The sequence below is a fragment of the Emydura macquarii genome, unplaced genomic scaffold (genome assembly GCF_026122565.2).
Source record: "Emydura macquarii macquarii isolate MOO-44397 ecotype Brisbane River unplaced genomic scaffold, CSIRO-AGI_Emac_v2 contig_2994, whole genome shotgun sequence".
Taxonomy (NCBI): Eukaryota; Metazoa; Chordata; order Testudines; family Chelidae; genus Emydura; species Emydura macquarii.
In genome coordinates, this window is record NW_027133131.1 from 5,252,452 (window position 1) to 5,266,903 (window position 14,452).

A 14,452-nucleotide genomic window follows, 5' to 3' on the forward strand; every position below is an offset into this window, starting at 1 on the left:
CTCGGGCCCCCCCAAACAGATGGCATGAGGAGCAGGGGGGCTGGTAGCTGTACGGCCCCTCCCCCCACAGCTCCCCGTTATTCATTCCCCCAGGTGCCCCTCGATCATGCCCCCCTTTTAAAACACAACACAAGCATGCAACCCCTTCCCCGCCGTGAGGGAGTTGGGGTTGCAGGGTCTCATTCCCAGCTCCCCCCCTCCTGTGCGCTTCACACCCTTCTGGAGCAGCGCAGCTCAGGCTGAGATTTTCAGAGCTGCCCAGGGGATCTGGATGCCTGGTTCCTGCTATGAGGTTTTGGAAACCCCGGCCTTAATTCCCCAAAATCTCAAACACTGCAAAACCAGGGAGGACTCAATGTTACGGGCAGGGTGCTGCTGTGATAGGGGCTGTACAGCTATAGAGCTAAGAGCCAGTCCCTGCCCCAGAGCGCTTGCAATCTCTCCCTTAATGGTTGCCCTTCTAGAACACGTGTTTAATTGCCCAAACTCAAATGGTGGAAAAGCAGAAGCGCAGCGTTAAGCCACTGTTAGCCACGCGCCTTAAGTCTGCCCCATTTGAGCCTGTCGAATGCAATCGCAGTACCTTGGCTCTTCTTGACATGCTCTGGCAGTTCAGGAACTAGCTACAGCTGTGGGAGAGCTAGGGTCAATTCCCTGCTCCTCCACAGACTTCCTGTGTGACCTTGGATAAGTCACTTAGCCGCTCCGTGCCTCGGTTTCCCCATCTGTGCAATGGGAATAATAGCGCCACCTTGCCTCACAGGGGAGGTGTGAGAAGAAACACCCTAAGACTGTGGTGCACTGAGATCCTGTGGTAACAGGGGGCCTTAGAAGTACCTAACATAGATATTCCACAGTGTTTGCAAGGGGATCTGCACAGGGGGGATCTCTCTGTGGGTGGGGGGGAAACAAGGATGTATGGGAGTGTGAGGGTGCATCCAGCTGCATGTGGGGCGGGCAAGGGGGTAAAGGTGAGCAGCTGGGTAGAAGGGTGTTCTCACAAGACCACATCCTTTCTCTTTTCAGCAGATTTATTTCATTTCCCACCCCCCGCCACTGTCACATTCCTGCCATGAGGCTGTAAGGTGCGAGTGTTTGTATTTATGTGAGTGTCCATCTAGCTGTCTGTGTGTGTGTGTGTCCTTCTATGTCTGTCTGTGAGTGAGTCTTTCTCTGGGTGTGTCCATCTCTCTATATATGCAAGTCCAACTGACTCTCTGTGTGTGCGCCTCCATCGCTGTCTGTGTCTCTTTGTTCATTACTGTGTGTGTGTGTGTGTGTGTCCGTCCGTCTGTCTTTCTGGGCATATGTCCAGCTGCCTTGCTCTGTATGTCTGTGTGTCCCTCTCTCTGTCTGTGTAACCGTCCGTGTGTCTCCTTCGCTCTCACATTTCCTCCCGAAGCCCAACCTCTCCGGTTTGGAAGGATTCCAGCCCTTCCTTGGGGTTCTATTTTCTTTCCCTTCCATTTTCAGCTCACTTTTATTATATTTATCTTTGGGGGGGGGGTTTAGTGGCCACAGAAGTTATTTTAATTTTTTCAGGATATTAAATAAACGCTCTGGCGGAGGGGGCTGGGAGAGGGGGCCTGCATTCCTGATCCATTACACAAAGAAGAGGGTTTGATAGGAGCCGGCGATTTGGACGGCGCCTCTCGCTGGAAGACATCAGAACCACCACAGGCCTGGCTCGGCCTTGATGGCTTCCCCCCATCTTGGACACAGACCCACACACAAAACCCTGCTTGGAGCTGCCTGTGGGGAAGTGAAACAGGGAACGTCTGGGGTGCCCATTTCCCTCTATCAAGGGGTCCCCAAATCAGCCTTATGGGATGGTAAAGATCTGCTCGCAACAACAGAGGCCCCAGATTGGGATGTTCCTGCCAATGACCCCTGCATTCCCCCTTTCTGCCACATTAGCGTCATCTCTTCACTGTATCCTTGGGAACCGGTGAAGTAAGATGGAGTTTTTCCATTGATTTCAATGGGCCATTGGCCTGGGCCCATCCACAGCATGTGACATTATAACATTGGGTTTGGTAACCCCGGCGATCAAATCTGGCTCGGCAAAGAAAGAGGTTCATTAAAAGAGATATTCTTCAGATTAAAGAAATACATTTAAAAAGATCATTTCTCCAAGGCAACATGCGAGGAGCGTCTGTTAAATGGCAAGCGGTGGCCCAACACGACCTTTGAGGATTCTGAAATGCAAGCCGTGGTTAGCATCAGTAAACGGACAAGCTCAGATTTGAACTCACAATCTACTCCCCTAGGTCAAAGGGGTCACATCAGCCGCATATGATGTTGTAGCTCTGTCCTTGGGAGCCTGCTCAATGCAAAGGAGAAGTTCAGAGATTTTTAGGAGTAAGTTCTACTGAGAATGGGCAAATGGTGATCTTCAGAGGATTATAACTCAGCCAAACCTAGTAGTATTTTTGCGGGTACAAGAAAAGGCACCTCTCTGATTCCAGGGCTACACTTCTCCCAAATTTCAACATCCTGCTTCAAACCGTGGAGGGGCTAGAACTCTTCAAAGAAACAGTAAGAAAAATTGGTTAACATTGGTAAAACTGCCTATTATTTTCCTTAACCTCATTCTCAGAAGAACCATTTTTGCTCAAAATCTCCCAGAAACAAAAAATTCAGCCTGAGGCTGAGGGCAACCAGGGGATAATTCAGCACCAATGGTTTAAGTTCGGCAAAGTTATGCCTGAAAACAGGGGCTTATAATGGAAACGTGTTAGGTGACCTTAACTCTAGGTGGCACTATAAGCTCTGCTGGTTCCTGTCCCACGACCATCACAAAGTGCTTACCAACTAATCTACAGACAATACACAGGGATCTTTTTGCCTGCCACTGAGATGCAGATGTTTCTGAGATAAACCCACAACAGCTATTTCCCAGCATTCAGCACACACTAGTTTAGGACAGGCAGAGAAGAATTTCTCATCTGCCTGCAGCTGGAATTGGAATCCTGCTGCAAAGGGAAGTTTAGGGAGGCAGGATATTATCTGACTGGGATTTGGCCAAGCTACCAGGGTTACCATCCTTATTGACCAGTGGTTGGGGCACCAGCCTAGGACCTAAAAGAACTGGGTTCTCATCCCTGCTCCTCCACAGTCTTTCTGTGTGGAGCATCTATGTGTGTTAGCTTTCTGTTGATAGCAAACACCCGTTGATTTCCATGGAAGTTAGGTGCCTAAATACGGTTGAGGATCAAGGCCTTAGTTTCTATGTGCCTCAATTCCCCAACAGAGAATAGCTCTGTCCTGCCTCACGACCACATTAAAGATCATGAGGTGCCCAGATACTACGGTGACGGGTTCTGTGTAAGTGCCTTCGATGGATGAAAAGTGCAGGGTGAGACTGATTGACCGTGATGGATCAGGGGGTCTAAAGGACACTTCCTCCCTGCTCTGGCCCTGTATGCTTTACCTTCCTCTCCCCGGCAGGGTGCCCAGTCACTAGAGGGCAGGCTTGCATTGATGGAATAAATGGCCATGGGCAGCCGCTCTGTGCGTTGCTTCCACCTAGACGGTGGCTCGAGATACCCATGTCACACAAGCTATTGTCGCAGGCAGTGCAGCCCCCTGTCCTGCTTTCCCGGAGGGGTCCCTCCAAGGTGCTCTAGGGCAATACAGCCGGTGCCCCTGCAAGATCTGCCTGTTCTGGGTAGGTCAAGCTGGCACCATTCTCCGGAGCCAAATTCACTTGGGAAACATATTCCAGTGCCGCCTGCAGGTGGCGCTCACACCTCACCTCCCCAACCCCCATCCCTAAGACCAGCACCAGCCCCAAAGGAAGGGGTTACTAGATAACACGGTTCTAGGCTGCTGCCTCCCTGATTCCAGGCCCATAGCGCTGCCAGCAGGGCTACCCTGTCATGTGCTCCCCTCTGTTTTCTGTGGTGCTTGTTGGGGGTTGCTGGGTAACCCCTCCCTCCTCCAGACCATCCTTATGCTACTCATGACGTGTGGCCAGGATGGGCCATGATGGGACTAAAGTGGGGCTTAGAGCTGGGGGGGCTTGCTCTGCCCTTAGCAGAGATGCCTCCTGCACCAAAGGTTGTGGGGTTCATGCCCCGCCCCACAGCCTCTTTGCACTGGCACAGCGGGCACAAAGGGACACAGCCACTCTGGATCTGGCCTGAGAACCGTGTGAAGGTGAGCCGGACTGTGAGGGCCGGATTCTGATCTGGGTCTCAGAGGAGGTGCAGCCCATCGTGGGCGAGAGGAATGGAAGTGGCTTGTGACAGAGTGCTGTGTGCTCATGTCCTGCCCCCGCTCAGCCCCTAACACCAGGAGCTAGGTCCAGGCAGGAGAGTTGGCTCAACGCCATCCAGGGAGAACCCCTGCGCACTGTAAGTCCTCTGCATTAGCTATGCCCTTCCTGTGAGTGTGGCTATGCACATGCATGCCACTGCCCTCTTCTGGATATAACAAACACTGTTCATCTGTGTGTCATGGCCCCTATACTGCCAACAGCTTGATGGAGAGTCTCCTTTAGCTCAGGAAGCAAGGGGCTCAGGCTTTGGGAGCAGGGGGATCGGAGATCTAACCCTATGGTGAAGTTGGAGTGGCTGCAGCGTGCATCAAATTGGCAACCACGGAGTCCTGGCAACGGGGGATTTGTTACCGTCGTGGCACAACATTGCGACATCTCAACCATTGCCTTGTGGCTGCACTGCGGTGTCCTTGCGCTGTGACATGGCCACGTGCAATCCGGGGCCTGGAGGTCATTCCTATTCCCAAGAGCGGCCTGAGAGTCAGGCTGATGGGTGCGTTTCATTGTTTTCCATATAGGAAGATGACGTTGCCATCCCACCAAAATCAGCCTCTCCTGGAAAACATGCAAAGCGGTGGCCCCGGATGCTCCCCTCTAAATCTCCGGCTTCCCCGGCCCCTGCAAAGGGCGTGCTCAGGGAGAGATCCAGGCTTGTTCCCTTGCCCCCTCTGCCAGCAGTTTCCCAAAGGTGAGCAGCAGAGCAGCATGGCATGGCCCATATGGGGAGAATCTCAGCCTTCCAAAGCCCCTATGGCTATTGCAAACAACTCGCCCTGTCTTGCCTGGGGGTTAGACAGAGCATTCCTCCCGCCCCACACACACATACACACCCCACACACAGTCACCATTGAGAGCAAAGTAATTCCAGCCACCGGGTTTGCCTCATCCACAGACCAAGGAGAGCAGCTCCCCGCCTTGACCCACAGGGGAAAACCACTTCACAGGCAGCTGATTGGACTTTGCAAGGACCTTCCCCGCCCCCTCCCACCTCGCCACCTCCCGGCGGCTGTCCAGACCCGTCTGTGGTTTGCATCAGGACCATGAAACGCACCGAAGCTGATGGCGGCCGCGACCTCCCTGAAAGCATTCGGCACCGTCCCCATGAAACGGGCGGCCGTTCCCAGAGCAGGAGACATTCACGGAGAGCCCAGGCTTGCTGGAGCTCGCTGGCTTCTGGGAAAAACTGGCTCACTGGCTCTGAGTCTGCTCCCAGGTTTCTTTGGCCCTAGCTGGCTCATTATACAGTGTGTGTGTGTGTGTGTTTGTGGACAGCCGGGAGGAACGGTGCGAAGGGACTGAACGGCCAGCAGCCCTCCGTTGCGGACTTGTGGCCCTACCCTGCGTCCACACTTCCCAGAGGTCATGTTAGCAGCTGATGAGGCCGGCTCACCTACCCTACACGCCTGGTGCGGGCCACTCATGTGACTAGAACCCGGGAGGTTGTCTTAACAGCAACAGCTGAACTACAATATGTGGTGACTTTGCAGGGAAAATAAGACATCTCTGTATGCAGGAGCACCCAGCGGGGCCAACCGACATCAAGGCCAGGCACAGAGGGGAAACTGAGGCACAGAGCATGGCCATGACTGGCCCAAGGTCAGCCAGCAGGCCAGTGGCAGAACGGGGAATAGAACCCAGTTCTTTCCCCGGCCCTAGCCGCTAGATCACACTGCTCCAAGCCCCCCGCAAAGGATGAGGCATGGCCAGCCTCCTCCCAGCCAGACTGTGACAACCGGGGTCCCTCGTGGGGTTTCAGCATCGGCACTGCTGTGGCGAAATTCACAGCGCTGGGGTCCCCAGACGGGCACCACTGTCAGGAAACTCACTCGGACCCAGATGGGAGATGCTCCTGCTCCAGGATCTTTGCCTAGTGGACTTTCTCCGGGCACTGCTGGGTGGGGAAGTTCACACGTGCAAATACACCCGCTTTTCCCTTCCTGACCCTTCTCCCCATCTCTTTAATTCATCCTGTCTCCAGCTGATGTTGCTCCCCCCCTGCCAGTCCATCTCCTGAGTGGGAAGCAGATAGCTGGGAACCCTCTCCCCCCCGCCTTCCAGCTCCTCTGTAACCATTTGCACATGTCCGAGGCAGCGGCTCTGAGCTCCCTCCTCTCTATTTGTCCTGGCAGAGGGATGCCGATGGATGGGAGGCCTTTTTTTTTATCTTTCAGCAAACCAAAAAAGCCCCAAACTGAGACGCCCAGAGATGAAAGGCCTGGCTGGGGCCCAAGGTGCTGGGAAGAGCTGGGCGGCAGCTGGCTACGCCTGGCACCACCACAGCCATGCAACCACCCAGTGCCACCAGCTCGGCTCCAGACGGGCCTAGCTACAGGGGAAGGGTGACTAGGAGGGGAGCCCCAGAGAATCGGGCTGGGGCCCCTTCTGCGTGCAGCTCCATTCCTCAGTCAGGGCGAGTGCTAAAGGGGAGGCCTGCGGGTTGCTTGCAGGGGAGGAGGGTGGGGGTGTTTTGGGAAGGGGCATGGGGCGAGTGAATTAGCAGCTCAGCTAATGATCACAGTGGTAGTTGTTCAGGGCTAGGAGCACCCCTTCTGCTCTGTCTGGAAAGCCCTTAAAGTGGGGGGGGACCCTTGAGAAGAAGCAGCATGGCCCTGTGGGGAAGGCCCAGGGTTGGGACATAGGAGACCGGGTTCCATTCCCAGCCTTGACTCTGCTGGGTGACCATGAGCAAGTTACGTCCCCTTTCTGTGCCTCAGTTTCCCCTCCCATCCTTTGTCTATTTAGACAGCGAGCTCTTTGGAGCTGGGACTGTCTGTGCAGCCCCTGGCACAATGGGGCCCTGATCGCAGAGTCATAATAATAATGGGGGCGCTGCAGAAAATCAGTCAGATTTGGTTGGGTCCAGGTAGAGGAGCAACAGACAAGCTGGAAGAAGGGCACAAGGCTCTGGTGCTGCAGGAGTGACCCCGGGGGGCCACCACACGTCTATGCACACGCATGCAGACAGGCACACACGTGCACATGCACACGCCCATGCCCACAATCCTTGCACGACCATGAGCCAGCCAAATCTGAATGATATTCTGTAGCACCCCGTTATTGTTACTACCGCTGAGTTATGCTCCGGTGGTGCTGAAGGCAATGGAGGAAATTCCCCTGCATCTCCGCTGCTGGGGCCAACCACAACTGTCCCCCCCCTCACCCCCGACACACATGCACTTCTGATCGCTCCAGACCTGGACCAGCTGGGGATGATCTAGCCAGCCTCCCAGTGGGTGACCCCAAGAATGCCCCCCTACCAGCCAAGGGGCAGCATTTTCCAATCACAGCTCACCTCCCTTCAGCCCTGTTTCAGGGAGGATCTTGGAGCTTCAGTGCAAGACTCCCCCGCACCGCCCCAACACACATCTCAGAAACCCATCCCCCCCCCTGCAAGCTGCAGGATGAATCTGCTGGAAGTTGAGCTCCCCACCCTCATAGACAATGGGAGAGGAAGATGGGGAGGGGGCTGCATATTGTGTGCATACTGGGGACGAGGGGGGGGACGGGAGGGGGGGGATGACTCGAGCACCACAGAGACTCTGGGCTTAGGGGGTCGCGCCAGGCGCGTGGGTCTGCGTAGGCCAGAGGGAGAGCAGATGTGCTTCGCAGCTGTGCAGCTACTGTGCGCCTGACGGTGTGTGTGGTCCGCCGAAGGCCTTCGCATGGCCCCAGCTGGAGAAACGAACTTGCTGAGAGGCTTTCCTGGGCAGGGAGGTGGTACGTCGCCCGGGGTTGCCCCGCTCTGGGGCTTCCTTTCCTGGAGGAGTGGGAGAGAACATTAGCGACCTCCCAGGGCAGCTTCTGGGCGCCAGATCCTGCGGCGGCCAGCGCGATGGGGGAGCCTCCGGGGACTAGAAGGGGCCCCGACTCTAGTCCAGCGGCTCCCCAGCTCCAGGGAAGTCAGGGCGGGGGGCTTTGCGCGGCGCAGGTGGCCGCGTGGTCATTGCTGGCAGGAATCCCAAGGTTGTTTATGTCCCCTGCTGCTTTGGGTGAGGGTAGGGAGTAAAGGTGGGGGAGGTCTCCCCAGAGCAGGGGTGGGAGGGGAGGGTGGGGGAGGTCTCCCCAGAGCTGGGAGGGGTCTCCCCGCAGGCAGACTGGCTGGCTTAGGTGTTCAGATGTTCGTTGTGCTCCCGTCACTGTGGTGCTGAGGGGACCCAGCTGTCGTTTTGGGGAAATCTCCCCCTGGGGCAGCACCCTGACTGTGGGGGGAGCCCCTGGATGCTCCATTCCTGGCCTCTCCCAGCAGGGGGTGCTGTAGGGGGGTGGGACAGAAGTGCTGGCTGTGGGTGGGGAGTTCCAGCCTCTCCCAGCAGGGGACGCTGTGGGACATGGGGCAGGAGCCCTGACTTGGGGGGGGGAGCTCCCTGCTGTTCCGTTCCTGGCCTCTCCCAGCAGGGGGTGCTGTCGCACCAGGGTTGATTTGACCTAGCATTTGCAATGTGGGGCTGAGTCTCCAGGGCTCCGTCAGGGCAGGGGGACCCCTCAGCCAGGGGCGGGGGGGCTCTCAAGTCCCATCCCCCAGGGCTCCCTTGGAGTCAGTCCGGCCGGTATCTCGTGAGCCAAGGAGTTAACTCTGGGGCCGGCCGGCGTGGCCACGGCGTTGGCGGCAATCGCCAGCCGTGCTGACGGGAGCCCCGTCTCCCTACAAAGCACCATTGTGCGCTTGGAAAGCCACGCCGACCGCACAGAAGCCCTTTTGTTCCATGGGGGACTTGAAGCTTCGCCGGTGATCAGTTCCCGAACAACAATTCAGGGGCTTTGTGATTGTTACTGCGGTCCTGGGGGCGGGGGTGATTCCCACTTACCTCCCCACCCCACCAGCAGGCCCGCTTGGCCCCTGGCTGACCTGTGAAGCCGGCTCCACTCCGCCCCTGAGTTCATCAGCAGGCAGAGCTTGGCGTGGGGACGGCCCAGAGATGGCAGAGGAAGACCCCGGCCCAGGGAAGAGTGAGAGGAAGCAGAAGGGCATCTGCCCTGGAAATTTGCCGTACCCCGTTTCCCGGGTCCGGGAGCCACTCGCTCTGCTGGGCTTGGGGTCCCCAGCTCGTCCCATCTGGGTTTGACACCCACCTTGTCCGTGGGATAGCAGGGCCTGGCATGGAGTCTGGGGCGCTCCAGCATGTGGCAAGGTCTAGGGTGTACAGAGCAGCCCCACAAGCTGGGGGGCAGTGTGGGCTAGTGGGTAGAGTATTGCTGATTCTGAACACTGGGGTTGTGTTTATGGCTCTGCCACTGACCTGCTGGGTGATCTTGGGCACGTCACGTCCTCTCCTTGTGCCTCGGTTTCCTCTCCCCACTCCTTGTCTATTCAGACTGTGAGCTCTTTTTTTTCCTCTCGGTGATTTCAGGAAGGGGGGAGGAAAATATTCTGTTTGCTTTGGTTTGTTTATGTACCCGCCCGGTGCCCTGTGGTGCTGAAGGAGGAGGTCCCAGCTGGACCCTCTTTCTGGAAGATGCTTAGTCAAACCCAAATTACTGGCTCAGTACAGGAGGAAGTGAGTGAAATTCTCTGGCCTGTGTTAGGCAGGAGGTCAGACTAGAGGGTCTAACAGTCCCTTCTGGGCTTAAAAATCTGAGTCTGTGAATGATCTCAAGTGTATTAAGCCAGCAAGGAACACGTCTCAAAGCCAGGAGCCATTGGTAACAGTGCCTCCTTTGGAGACGTAATCTTCTTTCTCATTTGCAGCCTGTATGTACTACACGGCCGCTAGGTAGCACGCTGACAAGGCTGAAATATTTCTAACCTGCAAAGAAGAGGAAGGGTGGCCTTGGGGATCTATCTAGGTGACTGCATGGCCCTTGTCACTGTAGTATCTGAGCATCTCATGCATTTAACCCTCAGCCCTGCCTGTGAAGGAAGAGAGTATGATCCCCAGGTTAGAGGGGGCAGGGAGGGAGGGAACAGAGGCAGTATAGTCTAGTGGATAGTGCACTGCACTGCACTGAGACTCATGAGACTTGGGTTCTGTTCCTAGTTCTGCCAGTGGCCTGCTGGGTGAATGACCTCAGTTTTCCCATCTGTAAAATGGGGATGACACTAAGACCTTTGAGATGTAACGGTGCTGAGAGTTCAACAAGAGCTGGGCATTATCGTTAACTGATACGCCCACAGTCAGTGGCAGAGCCAGCAATGGAAGGCAGGCCTTCTGAGCCCACTGCGCCTCCCTGGAGCAATGCTTCTCACCGGGCCGGCCCCTTAGACTTAATCAAAGTAAACAATGGTCTCAAACAACCCTTATGTTGACTATGAAAGTCAGAGGGAAAAATGTGCCCGTGACAACACCGCTGAGCCCAAAGAAGTGATTGGTGTGTGCGTTTGAGAGGCAGGCAGAGGCCACACGCCCCTTAAAGGCAGGGCAGGGGGGGAGCGAGATTTTCTTCGCTTCAGCTTGCAGTTTGCTCAGTGGAGCGTGAAAGCCTGTCTCTCTCGCCAACAGAAGCTGGCCCAGTAAAAAATATTACCTCACCCACCTTGTCTCTCTTAGATTGCAGTGACCTTTTCAATGGCTTGTGACCCATCCCACACATGCACCCCCCTCGCCCAGCATCGTGACGCATCAGCCCTCCCTCCCTCCCTAGCCTCACGGGTGTGGTTAAGCCACTGGACTGGGAATCAGGATAAATTCCCACCTCTGCTACGGATTCCTTGTGTGCCCATGGGAGTTAGGTGCCTAAACGCCTCTGAGGATATGGGCCTCAGATCCTCATCTGTTAAATGGGAATGACAATATTTCCTTTCTTCCCCCAGCCTCCTTTTTGTCTCCCTTGTCTCCAAGGCAGAGTGTCCCTCGCAATGTGTTTGTACAGCACCCAACGCAAAGGGGCCCAGATTTTTGGCTGAAGATCATTTCAGACACAATTTCCTGCAGCTCGCTCATCCCAAAAGACGCTCCGTTTTTTGAACAAAGTCACGTTCACGAGGGTCCAATACAGCTCATATTTTATTACTTAAATTAAAACAAACAAAACTAAAATCCAAACAATTCAATTCCAAATCAAATGGCGGTGATGAGCATTGGGGCGGGGGGGGGGGAGGGGGGGGGGGGGGCGCGACGGTTAAAGACACTATCTCGCTTCCGCCAATGCCAGTGGTGTTGACATCCGCTTATGGAATGGCTCCCACCTTGGCTGACACCCCAGAGATTGAACCGGGGACCGAAAAGTATCAGCAACCCTCGCTGGGGCTATAATGAACTCTGTGGAGTGGGCACAGAAGGGCATCTGTAGTCTACACTCGCCAGTCAGTTACACTTGGAGCAAAGCTGAATTTTGCCCAGTGTGGGAAGGCGGGGGTGGGTGCGGGGTGGGGAGTGTTAAAAGTTGAAGGTGGTTGAAATCAGGGAAGTTACAGCAATTTACACCAGCTAAGTCTTTGGTCCAACATGTGCTTTACATGAGAATTAATAGTGTTCAGTTGAATGCATCCCTGCAATGCTAAGGGCTCCGCTGGTATCTTTTGTCCTCCATCCCTTCCCTGCCTCACCCGACAGAGTGTCTTATGAGTGCTCGCTGCATGCCTGTGTGCACAAGCGCATAAGTGGGGGGGGGAGGGGAGAGCACCTAAGTGTGTGCATGAGCGTGCAAATTTGCATGCATGCACCAGGGTGTACGTGTGCATGAGAATACAGACCTTTGCCTCTGTGTGTGTGTGTGTGTGTGTGTGTATGTGAGCATACAAGTGTGTGCATGTGTAAGAGTGTGCATGGGCATGAAAAGTGGCATGTTGTTTTCACACCCCTGACCCCGTCAACTGATTCCCTCTGGTTCCCCTGTTTCCTGGGGGATAAGAAGAGAGACGCACATCTCACACTGCTCCCCAGTTAATGTGGACCCCTCCTCACCAAATGAGAGTCCCAACAATACTGAGCATCCCCCAGGTTTTTGACAGAGAGACACCCCCTGGCGCAGAGAACCCCCTCCAAATGAAGCGATGCTCATTAATAAAACGCCTCCCCCATTAACATCCCGCGACGTCTCTACCATTAAAAGAGATGCCTTCCTTTAGGGTGACCTGCAAGGGGGGGAAATGGGCCCTGCCCTCTGCTCCTTTATGATGGACGAGGCCAGAAATGGCTTGAAAACAAGAAGAAATGTTTGCAGCTTCTTTTTTACATTAAAAAATCATCATCCTCATTCCTATTACTGGTATGACGGTAGCACCCATAGGCCTCTGACAGAATCGCGGCCCCCACCGTGCAAGGTGCTGTACAAAACCAAAGCAAATCCCTGCCCTAATGAATCTACAATCTGGATGGTGAGCCGATTTGACTAGAGTCGACTAAAAGAGCGTGGCTGGCTTAGTCTGGCAAAAGGAAAGCTGAGAGGGGATCTGGCCACTCTCTAAAAACTCATCAGAGGGGAAACACCAGGGAAAGAGAGGAGCTACTGAAGTTAAATGACAATGCTGGCAAATGGAGATAGCCTGGCCACGAATAAACACAGGCTGGAAATTCGAAGAAAGCTTTTAACCATCCATGGAGTGAGGTTTTGGAACGGCCTCCCAATCAGAGCAGTGGGAGCAAACACCTCTAACTAGTTTTAAAATGGAGCTGAATATTTTTATGAAGGGGATTAATGACGGGGTTGCCTGTGACAGGAGGGGACTGGACTTGATGACCCAGGAGGTTCGTTTTAGTCCTCTGTGCCTAATTTAGTACTCTGTGCCTAATCTGTCTAGGCTGGAGGATTCTGGTGACTGGAGAACTAGTGAAACACTAGAGTTGAGCAATTAAAGGGATAGGATTTTTTAGACAGACTGTTAAAACTCTGTCTCTGTCAGCACCTGTTTAACTCCAATGCCTAATTAACATTTTGGAGAAAGGAATTCACTGTTAATAAAACGCCCCTTTAAATTATTCCTGCTCACAGAACACATCCATGAGACCTCCCAAAGGTTATCCAGCAAAAAAAAAAATAATAATAATAATAATAACATCACAGAAGATCAAACTTTATGGCTGGAATTTTCAAAAGAGTTCAACTCCTATTTAGGCACCTAAATACATGGGGCAGCTTTGGTGCTGAGGACTTTGGGAGCCCAAGCCTTTACTTACGTGCCTATCCCTGTATAGGTGGTCAGCTCTTTTGTCAATCTGGCCCTGATTCTGGGTGCTGAAGAATTGGAAATCTGTCCCTGAGCTCTTTTTTAAATTCCTGACATTAATAAGGTAAAAAACTAAGGAGAAATCATAATAATTTTTTAAAAGGCTTTGAGGGGGGATGTTCAGGGTTTTCTTCCTCCATCATAAAGAAGCAAAAACCGAAAAGGGCCCAAGGCTAAATGCAGGTCATCTTTACCATAGATGCCCATCACGAGAGACCACCGGTTAACAGGGAGTCCTGCATTAAAAGATGACCCCTCCTGTGTTTTGAACACAAAGGTCTCCTAGAGTCCCCCCCTCCTGTCCCCCTGAACTCATCGTCATAACTTAAGACATAAATATAATTCTTACATTTCTAGATTAAATACTTAGCTGGGGAAGAGGGAAGCTTCTCTTGGTATCTCTGCGGAGTGACGGGTGGCCCTTCTTTGCAAAATGGCTGGAGTACAGCACTGGTTATTTGCAGCCTCCCCTCCCGGTCCCTCTGCCCCCTCTGGCCTGAGGGCAAAGGCTCTGATGCATCCTTTTAGGGCCCGATCCTGGCAGGTGCTGAGTGCCAGGGCCCCGATCCATCAAAGCGCCCACTGAGCTCCAAACTCACGAGTCGTCCCATCAGCTTTGCAGGATCAGGTTCCCGGCGCTCAGGATCAAGCCCTCTCTGGGTTGCCCCCACTGGGAGATGATTCCTCCCTCCCACACCCCTTGGTCAACCTTGAGTAATTCCTTAGGAAGACGACCCCCAACGGCTCTCCGAGAGAGCCCGGCCAGGTAAGACGAGAGGCTCAGGAGGCCTGTTGATGGTGAAGAAAACAGGGAGACCTGGGGACTCGGTTCAAATCCCAGCCCCTGCTGCATGTGACTTTGCATCAAGGTCATGTGACTCTTCCATGCACAGCTGGGAATGGGGCAAAAAGTCCAGGTTTCAAGAGGATCCTGTTGAAGAACCCAATAGGTGTCTGCATCTGAGCTGCCACGTCCCCCCCAGGCAATAAATTATCTCAACGAGAGGGGGAATTAAACAGGGGAAGGAGGAAGAAGAGGAGGCTGGAGGAGAAGCTCCATCCCTAGC